Source organism: Phoca vitulina, unplaced genomic scaffold (assembly GCF_004348235.1).
Source record: "Phoca vitulina isolate PV1807 unplaced genomic scaffold, GSC_HSeal_1.0 scaffold86, whole genome shotgun sequence".
Taxonomy (NCBI): Eukaryota; Metazoa; Chordata; class Mammalia; order Carnivora; family Phocidae; genus Phoca; species Phoca vitulina.
The window spans coordinates 3470055-3483162 of NW_022589789.1; the positions used below are offsets into that span (position 1 = coordinate 3470055).

Sequence of the window (13108 nt, forward strand, 5' to 3'; positions counted from 1 at the left end):
TTCTCAATGTCTATTTTCCACTTGACTTTGAGTTTTCCTTCTCTCTGTTCACCAGAGAGAATCTGTCTCATTGGAGTGATCGCAGATATATGTTACTTTTACTCAATACTTGTTAGCACGGTGGTGGAGACTGGAGGAGGGAACATTCTCCGTTGTTCATTAAGCTTCAGCATGAGGCAAGAATTGTGGATTTGAATCTTGAGAGTGTGGCATTTACAAGTACCCTGCCCCTCTACATTCTATAGTCCTAGACCTAGCATTGACTTCTGGCACTCTCCCAGGGTAGAGTTTTACTTACTTAATTTTCCCTTCTCTTCCTTCAGCTAGATTCTCTCCAGTACCCTTAACTGGCAATTTTTATTCTTCCTCTTCCTACAGATTAGAGCTTTTGTTCCATAGAAGAGATACTGGAGATGAATCTGGGCAGAGTTTCAGCAGTGGCTACTGCTCCCTTCCCCCAGTCAGCACAATGAGAAACTTTTTTAAGAGTCTCTTCTATCTTCTGAGTTCCTGGTGGTGTCCATGGAGAAAAGGACTATTAGAGGGTGAAAATCCCTCTATGTCTACTACCCAGAGATTTCACACCCATATGTGGCCTTGAGTAATTCATTAAAATTTTTAAGCTCAATTTTTTTTTTCTGACTTATATGGCAGGCAGTGGCATTTGTTCTTGGTAAGCAAGTGCATGAATTCTGTTTCTTCTTGTAGGCACTTGTCTCTCCGTGGATTTGAGGTTATTCCATTGCCCTGCCATGCCAATTCTCCAATGGGCTCAAGAAAAGTTATTAATTTTGTTTGGTCAGTGATTTATTATTTTTTTTCCCTTAATTGTAAGGGTGGAAGCAAAGCTCTATCCATTTCTCTAACTCTCTTAGCTGAAACCAGACAGCTTATGTATTAATTTTTAATGCTGAATCAAACTTGATTTCTGGGAATAACTCCATTTGATCACAATGGTCATTTTGTGTGTGTGTGTGTGTGTGTGTATACATATATATGTGTGTGTGTGTGTGTGTGTGTATGTACATATATATATTCGAATTCACTTTTGAATATATATATTTGAATTCACGTTGCTAATATTTTGCAAAGGACCTTTTTACATTTATGTTCATGACTGATACTGTTTTGTAAATTTCTGTCCTTATAATTTCTTTGTCAGGTCTTTGTGTTGCAGTTATTCCAAACTTTTTAAATGAGTTGGAAATTGTTCCCTCTTCTTTTAGTTCCTAAGAGTTTGTGCATATTTGCATCATTCCTTATTTCAGAGTTTGATAAAACCCACCAATGAAATTGTTGGGGAATCAATATATCTTTGTGGGAAGATTTTTTATTAGAAATCCAATTTGTCCAACAGATACAGGACAAGTCAGACTTTTAATTTTTTAATCAGTTTTAGTAAGTGGTGTTTGTCAAGTAATTTGTCCACTTGTTCTAAATAATTAAATTTATCATAATAATTTGTCATCATATTACCTTATTGCCTTTATAATGGCTGTAGGATCTATAGTAAGATTACCCTCTTCTTTTAATGCCAAGATTGGCAATACTCCTCCCTGCCATTTGTTGATTATTTCTTCTAGGGACTTACACATTTTGTTGGCCTTTTGAAAGAATCAACTTTTGGCTTTGTTAATATCTTCTATTGTTTGTCTTGATTCCATTGAGTTTTATTATTATTTCTTTTATTCTTACTCTCACTTTCAGTTTCTCTTCTTTTTTCTTAACTAAAGTCAAAACTGAGTTGATTTTAATTTTTTTCTCCTTTCTATTAAAGCTTTTAAAATGATAAGTTTCACTTGAAGTACTTCTTTAGCTACAGCCTACAAATTTTGAAGTGCTGTGTTTTCCTCGTAAATCAATTCAAATTTAAAATTCTCACTTGCAATTTTAAAAATTTAGTCCATGGATTTTTTAGAAATACCTTATTAACTTTCCAAATATTTTTGGCTTTTCTAGGTATCTTTTTCATTTCTTAATTAATCTATTATTGTCAGAGATCATATAGTGTAAGATTTCAATGTTTTGGAATTGGTTAAAGTTTATTTTATGGCTCAGTATATGATCTATGTTGACAGATACAAGGTATCTATCAACAGGTACAGTCAAAAAGAATGTACATTCTGAAGTTGTTCATAGTGTTCTATAAATGCTTATTAATTTAGATAGGTTGATTGTGTTTAGATCTTCTGTATCTTTACTGCATATAAATATATTACTATAATTATTATAATTCTATATTATATAATCATATATATATATGATTTAATAATAACCATGAGAGAATGTTGAAATCAGGTATGCTGATTTTGAAGGTATGCTATTAGGTCAATATGCATGTAGGATTATTATATATTCCTGATGAATTAGGTTTTTTTATCAGCATAAATTGTTCTTCATCTTTAGTAATACTCTTCTCCCTGAAGTTAATTTGGTCTCACCTTAATATAGCCATGCCTGCTTTACATTGTTTATAGTTTTCATGATATATCTTTTTCCATCCTTTTAGTTTCAACCTCGACTGTATCTTTATCTATCGAAAATCATCTCATATAGTAGTATATAGTAGGGTCTTACATTTTCCAAATTTATTTTGACAATCTCAACCTTTTTATTTGAGTATTGAGATCATTTGCATTTAATGTAATTATGATTATGATTGGGTTTTATTACTTTTAAATGATTAGTAAGGGATTACAATATACCCCAAACTTATCAAAGTCCATTTGAATCAATATTATACCACTTCACACTTAACCTCACATCCCACTTCACACTTCACATCTAATTCTTCACACTTCACAGTGAATAAATATAATACACCTGCCCCAGTATAATTCCATTTACTCTCCAATCTTTGTGTTAATGTTGTCATACTTTTATTTCTACATGATGAATAAACCCTACCTTACAATATTATTATATTCATTTTAAATGATCAACTGTCATTTAGGAAATTGTAAAAGGAAGAGGAAGCATAGCCTTTTATATTTAGTCATTCATTTACCATTTTTTAGTGGTCTTCATTCTTTCCTGTAGACCCAAATTTCCATGTGGTATCACTTCCCTTCAGCCTTAAAAATATCCATAATTATTTCTTATAACTCAGGTCTATCAGAATACATTCTTCCAGTTTTCACTTATCTGAAAATGTCTTTGTTTATGTTAATTTTGAAGGATATCTTTTCTAGAATGTATTTTAGAATTCTGCATGTTTTTTATTATATTTCATTTTGGTTTTAGCATTTAAAAAATCTTGTCCCACTGTATTCTGATTTCATTGTTTCAGATAAGAAATAAGGCTTTATCTGTGTTGTTATTTCCCTTGTATGTAATTGTTTTTAATTTAGCTTATTTCTGTATTTTTGACTTTTAGAAGTTTGGCTATAATGTGGTTTACTTTGCATTTATCTTGCTTATGGTTCACTGAGCTTCTTGAATGTGTAAGTTGACATTTTCCATCAAATCTAGGAACATTTGAGTCATCCGTTCTTTTTTTTTTTTTGAAAAAGAACTTTTTATCACTATTTTTTTAAAGGCTTATTTGTTTACTTTAGAGAGAGAACATGCACATGGGCAGGGGGAGAGGCAGAGAGAGAGGAGAAGGAATCCCAAGCAGATACCCTGCTGAGTGCAGAGCCCAACTTGGGGCTCGATCCCACGACCATGAGATCATGACCTGAGCAGAAATCAAGAGTCAGATGCTTAACCAACTGAGCCAACCAGGAACCTCTTTTTATTACTTTTATATACATAAAATTCAACAGTGTACACTTAGCCCAGTTTGGTGGCCAGTTCTTTAGGCTTTGCCTTTCCCAACTTGGCAATGTGTGTTACCTACTTTGGACCCAGAATATTGCCTCCGCATTGACAGTGGATCTTATCATATCTGTCATTATAATTGGTCTTGACAGCTTTTACCAGCTTAGCCAGAGCTCCTTTGTCTTCCAAGTTAACCTGTATGAAGGCGAGAGTGGTGTAGGCCTTCCCATGGACCAGATGCCCCAGCCTGGCCTTCCCCCTGATAATGCAGTAGGAACCCTTATCTTACAACACAGGACAGGCAGGAAGACAACCAGCTCAATGGAATCCACATCATGTGCAATCATTACCAGCTGAACCTTCTTGTTTTCCACCAATGTGATGACAGTATTAACCCCAGCTCAAAGGAGAGATGGCCTTTTAGTGGGGACATACCCTTTGCCCACAGCTTTCTTCTCAGCCCAGACCAACAATCTCTGCTTCTTCTCTTGCTTTGTCTGTGGTCTGTATTTGTGGGCCAGCTTAAGTACTTGAGTAGCTGGTGGTTCTAGGCCTGGGTGAACAGGTTGATCACAGGAGGCACTTTTAGACATTTATAGGGAATTGCCCTTTCCGCCTGCAACCTGATGTAGCAGGACCATCTGACAAAGGGGGTGAGGTCCTTTTTGGGCTGATGTCTTGTCTGATGCCAAAATTCTTGGGCCTTTTCTCAATCAACAGGGAAATGACCACATTTTTGGCCTTCTGCTTCTTCATGAAAGCAGGGGCGGGCGCCACCTTCTTCCCTTTAGTCTTCTTTCCTTTTGGCATCTTGGATATCTGAAGGAGAGAGCTCTTTATTTCTTATAATATTATCATTCACTTCTTCTGGGATTTCAATTCCAATAGAAATTAGAAATTATATATTGTGCCACAGATTTCCAAGGATCTTTGCTTTTCTTACACCTGTTTCTCTTTCCATTTTTCAGATTGGATTATTTTTATTAATCTGTCTTCTTGGTACTGACTCTTATTTTATTTTCAGTCTACCATTAATTCTTTTGATGAATTTAAAAAATCCTAAGCCATTGTAGTCTTTTGTTCAAGATTTCCATTTCCTTTTTTCTTTCTTTTTCTGTTTCCATCTCTCTGTTGAGATTCTCTAACTATTCATAATTAAGACAATATTTTCTTTAAATACTTGGACATATTTATTATATCTGTTTTAATGTTAGTGTTCTAACTCCAACATCTGCTTCACCTTGAGATACATTATCTGCTTTTTTCTTGACTATTGGTCACATTTTTCTGCCTTTTTTTTCATGTCTAGTAATTGTTATTGCATTCTCAACAGCATAGATGATACATCTTAGAGTCTTAAGATTCTGTTATCTTTTTCCTGGAAAGTGCTGATTTTTATTCTGGTAGACCGTTCAATTACTAACTAACCAAGTTGAACTTGTGTAGAGATGGTTTCATTTTAGACTTTTTAAGGTCATATCTGGGGTAGACCTTCCTCTGGGATATGGTTCTTATTCCTAAAACAAGTGCTTTTCTGCGTGTCAAATGGATGCCAAAGTGTTAGCAAGGTCTTTCCACTCCTACAGGACTAGAACGCCAACATCTTCCAGCATTGCTCAAATTCTGGTAACTCAATTACACTTTCTACTCTTTTGCTTCTCCATTCACCGCTCATCTTGTGCATACTCCACTAAACCCTCAGCCAAGAACTTGTGGAGAGACCACATGGAGACTTCTGGGATCTATTCCACTGAACGGCTGTCCTTCCCAGGGCCCTGCATTACAGATTCTAGTGACTTTAAATGCCTTATACCTGATTTCTACTTTCTCCACTCAGAAAGATCATCATGCTTTGCTTGGGCTCCAGCTCCCTGTGCCACAGTCAGGACACTTTCCCTCAGCAGACAGTTGGCATGATTGTAAGTCTATCTTCTCTCAGGGATAGCAGGCTGGCACTAACTGGTTTTCAATTCCTGCAACAATTGCCTCATATATTTTGTCCAGTTTTATAGTTATTCTCGATAGGAGAGTTAGTTTTGCATCATTTACTGAATCGTGGACAGAATCAGACTTTCCTGGCTGCAGATTTTTAAATGTAATCTGACTACTTACCGAGACATATGGTTCTTTGATCTTTCTGTAATTACCAGGCTCCCTGTATTTCAGGTCTATTCCTTGCCGCTGACCACTCCTCCAACCACAGCTTTTTCTCTCAAAAGTCTTCTTTTCCTTTCCCCCTTTTCTTACTTGCTGCCTGAAAAGTCATGAGATCGTTTTGTGTAGAGTGGACATATATGACTTTAAGACCTAAAACTGGCATATGTTAGGGGCAAAAAATGAACTCAACTTTAACATACCTTTAAAGTGTCTATAGTACATCATATGAGTACTTGGTTTTTCATCTCCATGTATCATATCATTTATATTTATTGATAAACCCTTGGATTCTTCTTAGGCCAATACCAGGTACAGAATACGTTTTTGGGGTGTAGAAGAGAAAACTGTGTCCTAAGAAGTCTGCTTACTTTGAGGGTGGTAATAAGGCTACTTCTAAATTGTCATTTCCATTCAAAGTAATTTGTGTAAATATTGGCATCCATCAACTTTCCTTTCTCTTTTCCTTCCTTTCTCTTTCCCCTTCTTCTATTTCTCCTTCAACCAATATTTACAAATAGACTTCTAGGTGCTTGGAAGCCTAAAGTAACAATATCTTTTGGGGTATCCCACAATTTCTTAAGCTCTCAGCATTATCTTAAATTTCATGGCAGGACTAAAATATCCCCAGAATTTTGCCATCTTTCTAGGAGCAAAAATAATGACAGTGATATTGGATGTCTTCTGGTCTCTGGCCTAACTGATCAAAAGGAGGTATTTTGGCATCTTACTGAGAAATCCCTGTGAACAATCAGATAGATGATTCACATCAATAAAAGGTACTCCTGGGAGGTCTATCCAAGAGGAACAAGGAATTCAAAACTCTGCTGTTTAATCAGGGACATCTTCTTTGTTCAGATAAGCTCTGCATTTTTATTTATTTATTTTTCTAAAGCAGAGATCTCCAGTTTTTATTTGAAAACATCCCAGGATGGATCTAATTGTCTAAGGAATAATGCAAAATTCTCAAGACAGTATTAATTTGTAGGACTTGGTGAACACATGTGGTTGTGTTTTTTTCTTTATTCTACTTCTATATTTTTCATACTATTAACTCAAAGTAATGTATAGCGATAAAGGTAAAGGTGTATAAATATCATAGTATTCTCTCATGTAAGGGATTACTTTCTTCCTTTTAATAGTGCTTTTTATTACACTAATTATACTTTAATATACGCTTACTGTTCAAAAATACACATTCCGTAATCAGAGTAAAGCATTTCCCTTAATTTCCTCTCTCAATTCGAATGGATTTCTTTTACTATCTGTGTATTTCATTTGAGTCCAGTTTAAATTTTTCAAATGTGTTGAAAAGCACCTCCAGGTATGTGAGAAACATCTAAAAATTAAATAACAATGAGACTTATAATTCCCAAGAACTTGGAGATCCCTGCCCTATACTCTCAAAGCTTGATCCCTATCTGATACTCATTATATGGTGTCATCTTGACATTTAGAAAAATGACCGATAGCAGTCATCTAAGCTACAATGAAACTTTTTTTGTTCATAAAATATTTGACTTGCCAGATCTTCTGATGCTAAGTTCAGTGTTTTTACTTCATACCAAGGCAACTCATTTTCCCTTTTGCACTTCTTTCAAGGTCTCTAACATTTTTAAAATTCAATAATCACTGACTGATGGAATACAAGCATTAGTTAGTTTTTTAGAGACACAGATTCTATTATTTTCTCTCCATTTTTTGCTTTGTTTTCATTACTTTAAAAATCTGTAGCAATTTTGAGACAATTTGTTGTCCACACACTAAGATAAGTAAAGGATGGATCAATGATTTCTTTACCCATTTACTTCACTCTGTGAGCAAGAGATTGTGCTGAGTGCATGCATGTGGCACACAGCGTAATATTTCCAGCTGTGTCCCCAAATATGATGTATGAAAAGAAAAACAGATGCGCATTGGCATTTGGGAATTTATTCATAGCTACATAGCAATGCAAGGTAGAGGGAACCCCAACCCCTATCCCTGCAGTTAATACATTTGTGTGCAGATGAGAGAGAAGAGGGCCATGCTCTAAGGCCAAAACAAAAAAAGCTGTTTCTGACTGTTGCCAGCCTAATCCCTTTTCAGTTTCACAATCATGAAGGGTTTTGCAATTTTTCTGTCTATAACATTTCTCTGTTCTACAGGAACTCACTGTGTGGAAGGAGCAAGGACTTGCCTTGTAGGGGAAGGGTGGTGTCTTTGGTAAACTGGTCTGCACTAGCTACAGTGCTAAGGCCTTCCAAGACCATTTTAAGTAACAGCAGATCAAGTTCTGTTCAACTACAGATTCTATACAGAATCCTTTCATTGGATTCAGAGGCCAGGTTATGAGTAGATATGTTGGGTTTGTCATTGATGAAATATGCCTCTAAAAGGAAACATATCATTTGAGCTTGGGCATGTATAGTTTATTACTAGTTTTACTCTCTTGATTGACAATGTTGTTAATAACTCATGATCTAATTTGTGTTATTTTGTGGGTATAAGAAGAGAATCAAAATGAGGAAAGTAGAGAATTTACCCTCTACAGTACTGTGTTTTGTGAACAGTATAAAAGTCCTATTGGTGAGACACGTGACTCTTTTAGTCACGGTTCTACAAACACGGAGCCAAGAGCAACCCACAGCAAATATTTAAACTCAATCAGACCAGTTATTAGATGTCATGTAAATAATGAAAGGAAAGAGATGAGCTGGTTTAAATCATAAATAATGAAAGGAAAAATATCAGCTGACTTAAATTCTTTTTCTTAAATAGTCTGTGTAATTAGAAGCAGACATTGTCTCTCTCTCTCTCTTTACCAGCTTTTTAAAAAGTCAAAATGCTGTGTCTTCTGTAACTTCTCATTTTTAAAACTTTGGGGGGTATATAAAAATCTATGCAATTTCAACTGTTTATTGGTCAAATAAAGACCAGAAAACTAATTTAAACTAAATATACAAATCGATTAAAACATGAAGTTAAGGGGCACCTGGGTGGCTCAGATGGTTAAGCGTCTGCCTTCGGCTCAGGTCATGATCCCGGGGTCCTGGGATCGAGCCCCGCATCGGGCTCCCTGCTAGGCGGGGAGCCTGCTTCTCCCTCTCCCACTGCCTCTCCCCCTGCTCATGCTCTCTCTCTCTCTCTCTGTATCTCTGTGTCTCAAATGAATAAATAAAAAAATCTTTAAAAAAACAAAAAACAAAAAACATGAAGTTAAGGATTAACTCCAATTTTATAATTGTTAGTAAACTACCCCTTTGTCAGGAACATTTGTTTTTACCATTTTTACTCTTTACTTCAGAAATATTTCATAAGATCTATGAAGAATGTATTTACTGTGTTAAATATACGCTTATTCCTATAACTCCCTAAGATTTTTTTTTTACTTAGAGAAATATAAGCACATGTGAGAAAAGAGAAAACCCAAATAAGAATAAAATAAAATAAAGAAATAAAAATAAAAGTAGGAATAAGAAAAAAGTTTTAAATATTGTACAAATAAAAAAGATATCAGGGTAATTACAGAAAAAAAAACTACTAAGTAACATTAGAATTATACTTTCATGCCCTTTTTACAGTTAACAACAAAAACAGAAAAGGTTTGGGGGTGATAATTTTGTCAAGTTGGAGGTTAAATTTTACTCAGAAATATACATAAAATGACAGTAGTTTCAAAATGTTCCATGCCATCTAGTTCTGGCACTCCAGCCTGGTAAAGAAATATTACCTTAGCAATACTTGCCATTGCTGCTAGCATTGCAAATGGTTAAAAATATTGCTGAAGGAAAACCACCCAGCAGGACCAACAGGTTCATCAGCCTGCGGCTCTGTGCTTCCACTGCTAGTCGTGGCCTGCGCATTTCCTAGCATCTCACCTCCACAAATGAGCACCGCCATTCTTCAGCCCCCAGTGCATCTGTTGTACAAGCTTCAGATCAGAGCGTGGAAATAGGGACAAATGCCACCCACTCCCGGGCACTTGCTGTTCCACCAACTGTTAGCAATTGCACGGCATGTTTTCTACTCTCTCAGTCTCTCAGTTCCTGTGTTTCTGGAAGGTAGTGGACAGGTAAAGAGTATGATTTTCCTGCCAAAATCCCCCCCACAGTGCAAGAAGCAATTTGCCATTCTCTAGAAATAAACAGAGAACATAAAGAAAAATACGGAAATAGGAGAAATGTGTCGTAGCACTCTAAGGCTGGAAATGGACTAGAGAGCCCATTCCCATTTCATCCATTCAGACAGATAGGTCAGCCATTCAGTCGTTTATTCATTCACCAGATATATTTTGAGTAGACTGTGCATGGAACTGATATTTAAATGGATAAGTAATGGGGCGCCTGGGTGGCTCAGTCCGTTAAGTGTCTGCCTTTGGCTCGGGTCATGATCCCAGAGTCCGGGGATCAGCCCACATCAGGCTTCCTGCTCGGTGGGGAGTCTGCTTCTCTCTCTGCCCCTCCCCTCCACTCGTGCTCTCTCTCTCTCTTGCTCGCTCTCTAATAAGTAAACAAAATTTTTTTAAAAAATGGATAAGTATCAATAAAAATAATGAACAGGAAGGTACAATTGAATAGGCAACAATAAGTGACTGGTTTCATTTTATTACATTATTATTTTAGAGAACCTACATCATACAAGTTGTTTTTACACATTTGGTATTTTCGTGTTAGTCCCAGCAATGAGTAGTTCAGCATGAATATGAAAGAATGACTAGTTACATGACTACCTGGTGACACGTAGGCGAAAGACGTGGGGATAGGGACAAAGGGTCACCTTTTTTAAAGGCAGGATTAAGCGTAGCATTGCGTGGGCTGAGATGAAGGGGGAAATCATTGGCAGAAGGGAAGAGAGGCATGGGAGAAAGCAGATCTGCCTCCACCCTTACCCATGATCAATTAAAAAAAAAAAAATGTCTTTCTTAGGGAGAAGTCAAGATCTGAGCAAGCCGGTGGGGAAGCACTGGAGATTTCCCACTCATTTCTGGTGGAATCTCCAGTGCTTTCCCACTGGCTTGCTCAGATCTTGACAGTGGGCAACTGAGTCCCAAAGTCATCTCAGTGGTCACTGCCTATCTGCACTGGAGTTGACTCTGGGACTCAATTGCATACAAACTAGCAGAAATGGAAGAGAACCTATACCTCTCAGATAGGAAATCTGTTTATTTTACACAGAAGTCCCAGGGAAATGGAATGACCTGCCCACGGTCCCACAGCAGGTGTTGATATTTAGAATGGAGATTTCCTGAAGTCTGGACTTTTTCTAAAGGGATCCTTCACAGGGGTCTTTTGAAAAAGTGACCCAACACCCTCTTTCAATTTGGAATGAAGGTGTGTAGTCTAACAAGAATTTTCTTGGAATGCCAATGCCACGGAAGGCCATTCTTCACCAGATTTCTTAGCTTCAGTCACACCCAGCAGTGTGCTGGTGCTATTGGTTCTGGCTCACCAGAACCCATTGTTGAATTTCTAACAGTTGAGCGAAAATTCAGATGACATCACTTTGGTAGCTTATATCGGTTGACACCAAGAAAAGCAGTGCTGGAAAGCCAGTTGTCAAACATTACAATCAGTTGCTAAATTTATAATTGACTAAATTATTCACTGCATCCATTTTGAAACTTTCTTTCAATGGACCAACTCTGTCCAACAATAGCATGGCCTGAATGTAATAACCACACTTAATAAATATTAAATCATATGAGCAGTGGTTTTATTTTCTCTCCGTGAGTCACTTCAAACATCCTGTGAACCACCCACTTGAATAATAAAAAACTTGAACTTGAAGTCAGCACTATCTGCAGGAGCTGGTCTTTGAAAGCTTAAATGCGTACTCCCCATCTGAATGCTGTAAACAACTAGAGCTAGAATGGTTGGGATCCTAAATGTTTACCTCAATGCTAGTCCTTTGCCTTCTCCCCATCTGAACCTACAGACCATTCCAGGATTGGGAAAATTTCCTTACGGCCAGAAAGACCATATGCTTCTTCCCACACCCACCTCAATACAGTGAATAATACGCCACTCCAGAAAGCTCAAGTCTTGTTCACACAGAAGACTTCTAGTCTTACCTGCTTTCTTGAAATTGCAATGTAATAGAATTTTTGGTGTATAATTATATATGCTAAGTGATCTCGAGTCACTACATCTGCTCTTATCAGATGATCTGGTCATTTTCTTCTTCACAGAAGGAACAAACAATTTGAATTTGCCATGAAATAGAAGCCTCACTGGCAAATAGTAGTTAGTGGTGGGCGGCTTTTTAAGTCTAAATGGTTTTTCCTATTTGATTTACTTAATTGAGCTAATGGGTTCTATGATCGGCTGAATAGTCCAGTAGCTAAAGTCATCATTAGCTATTTTCTTGGCTAACACAATAATGACCCTTAAATCGTCTCCAGTATTTCCAATTACCTTTGAAAACATGTGGAATGTCAGGAGCCCTAATAGGAAACATATATGATATGATGTTTATGGGAAATCTTTTTTCATAACTAGTAGCTTTCACAAAGTCCTTTTAAATGTCAAGAGAAAATAGTGAAACACATCACGGAACAAAACAGCAAAGGATCTCAAGAGAGGATTTTGTCTTGAGAAATACTAGAATCAATGGATACTGGAATGATTTAGAAATTCTCTAGCCCAATCATTTCATTTTATGGTTGAGAAAACCGAGGCTGGAGATGATAATTACCTTATAAAGATAAGATAGCTAACAGGTGGCAGCCAAAATTAGAACGCATTTTTTCCATTGAAAAGTGTATTTCTTGAACTAGTCTATTAAAAACATGCTTCACTTAAGAGGCACTTAAACTCCAAATCCCAAGTGGTTAAAGCCCCGCCTCACTCTCTCTCCCTCTGTCCCTTCCTTCCCCCTTCTTCTTTTTCTCTCCCTCCCCCCTCCCCCTTTTTCTCCATTCTTCCCCTCTTTCTCATAAATGTAAATTACAATTCATTCACAGTTTTATTATGAAAACACTGAACTAGCTGCAGAGGATGGGAGAAGCAACAGAATAAAAGCATGAGTGAAACTTAGCTCCCCAGCTCAGTTTGCAGCCTAGTGAGGATGCTGTGTTGTATTACAGATGATATAAAGCGGTAAAGGAGAGATCAGAGTTGGAGTAAAATTGCTGAGTGCAGGTTTCGTATAAAAGCAGCCACTCCCTAGCTTCTAAGGGGAATCATTAGCAGTATGATATGGGCTGGAATTT

General features: G+C 36.9%; 1 pseudogene; it reads right to left on the reverse strand.

The window, feature by feature from the left end:
- Positions 1–3774: 3774 nt before the first annotated feature.
- On the reverse strand, positions 3775–4578 carry LOC116626371 (annotated as a pseudogene).
- Positions 4579–13108: the final 8530 nt, after the last annotated feature.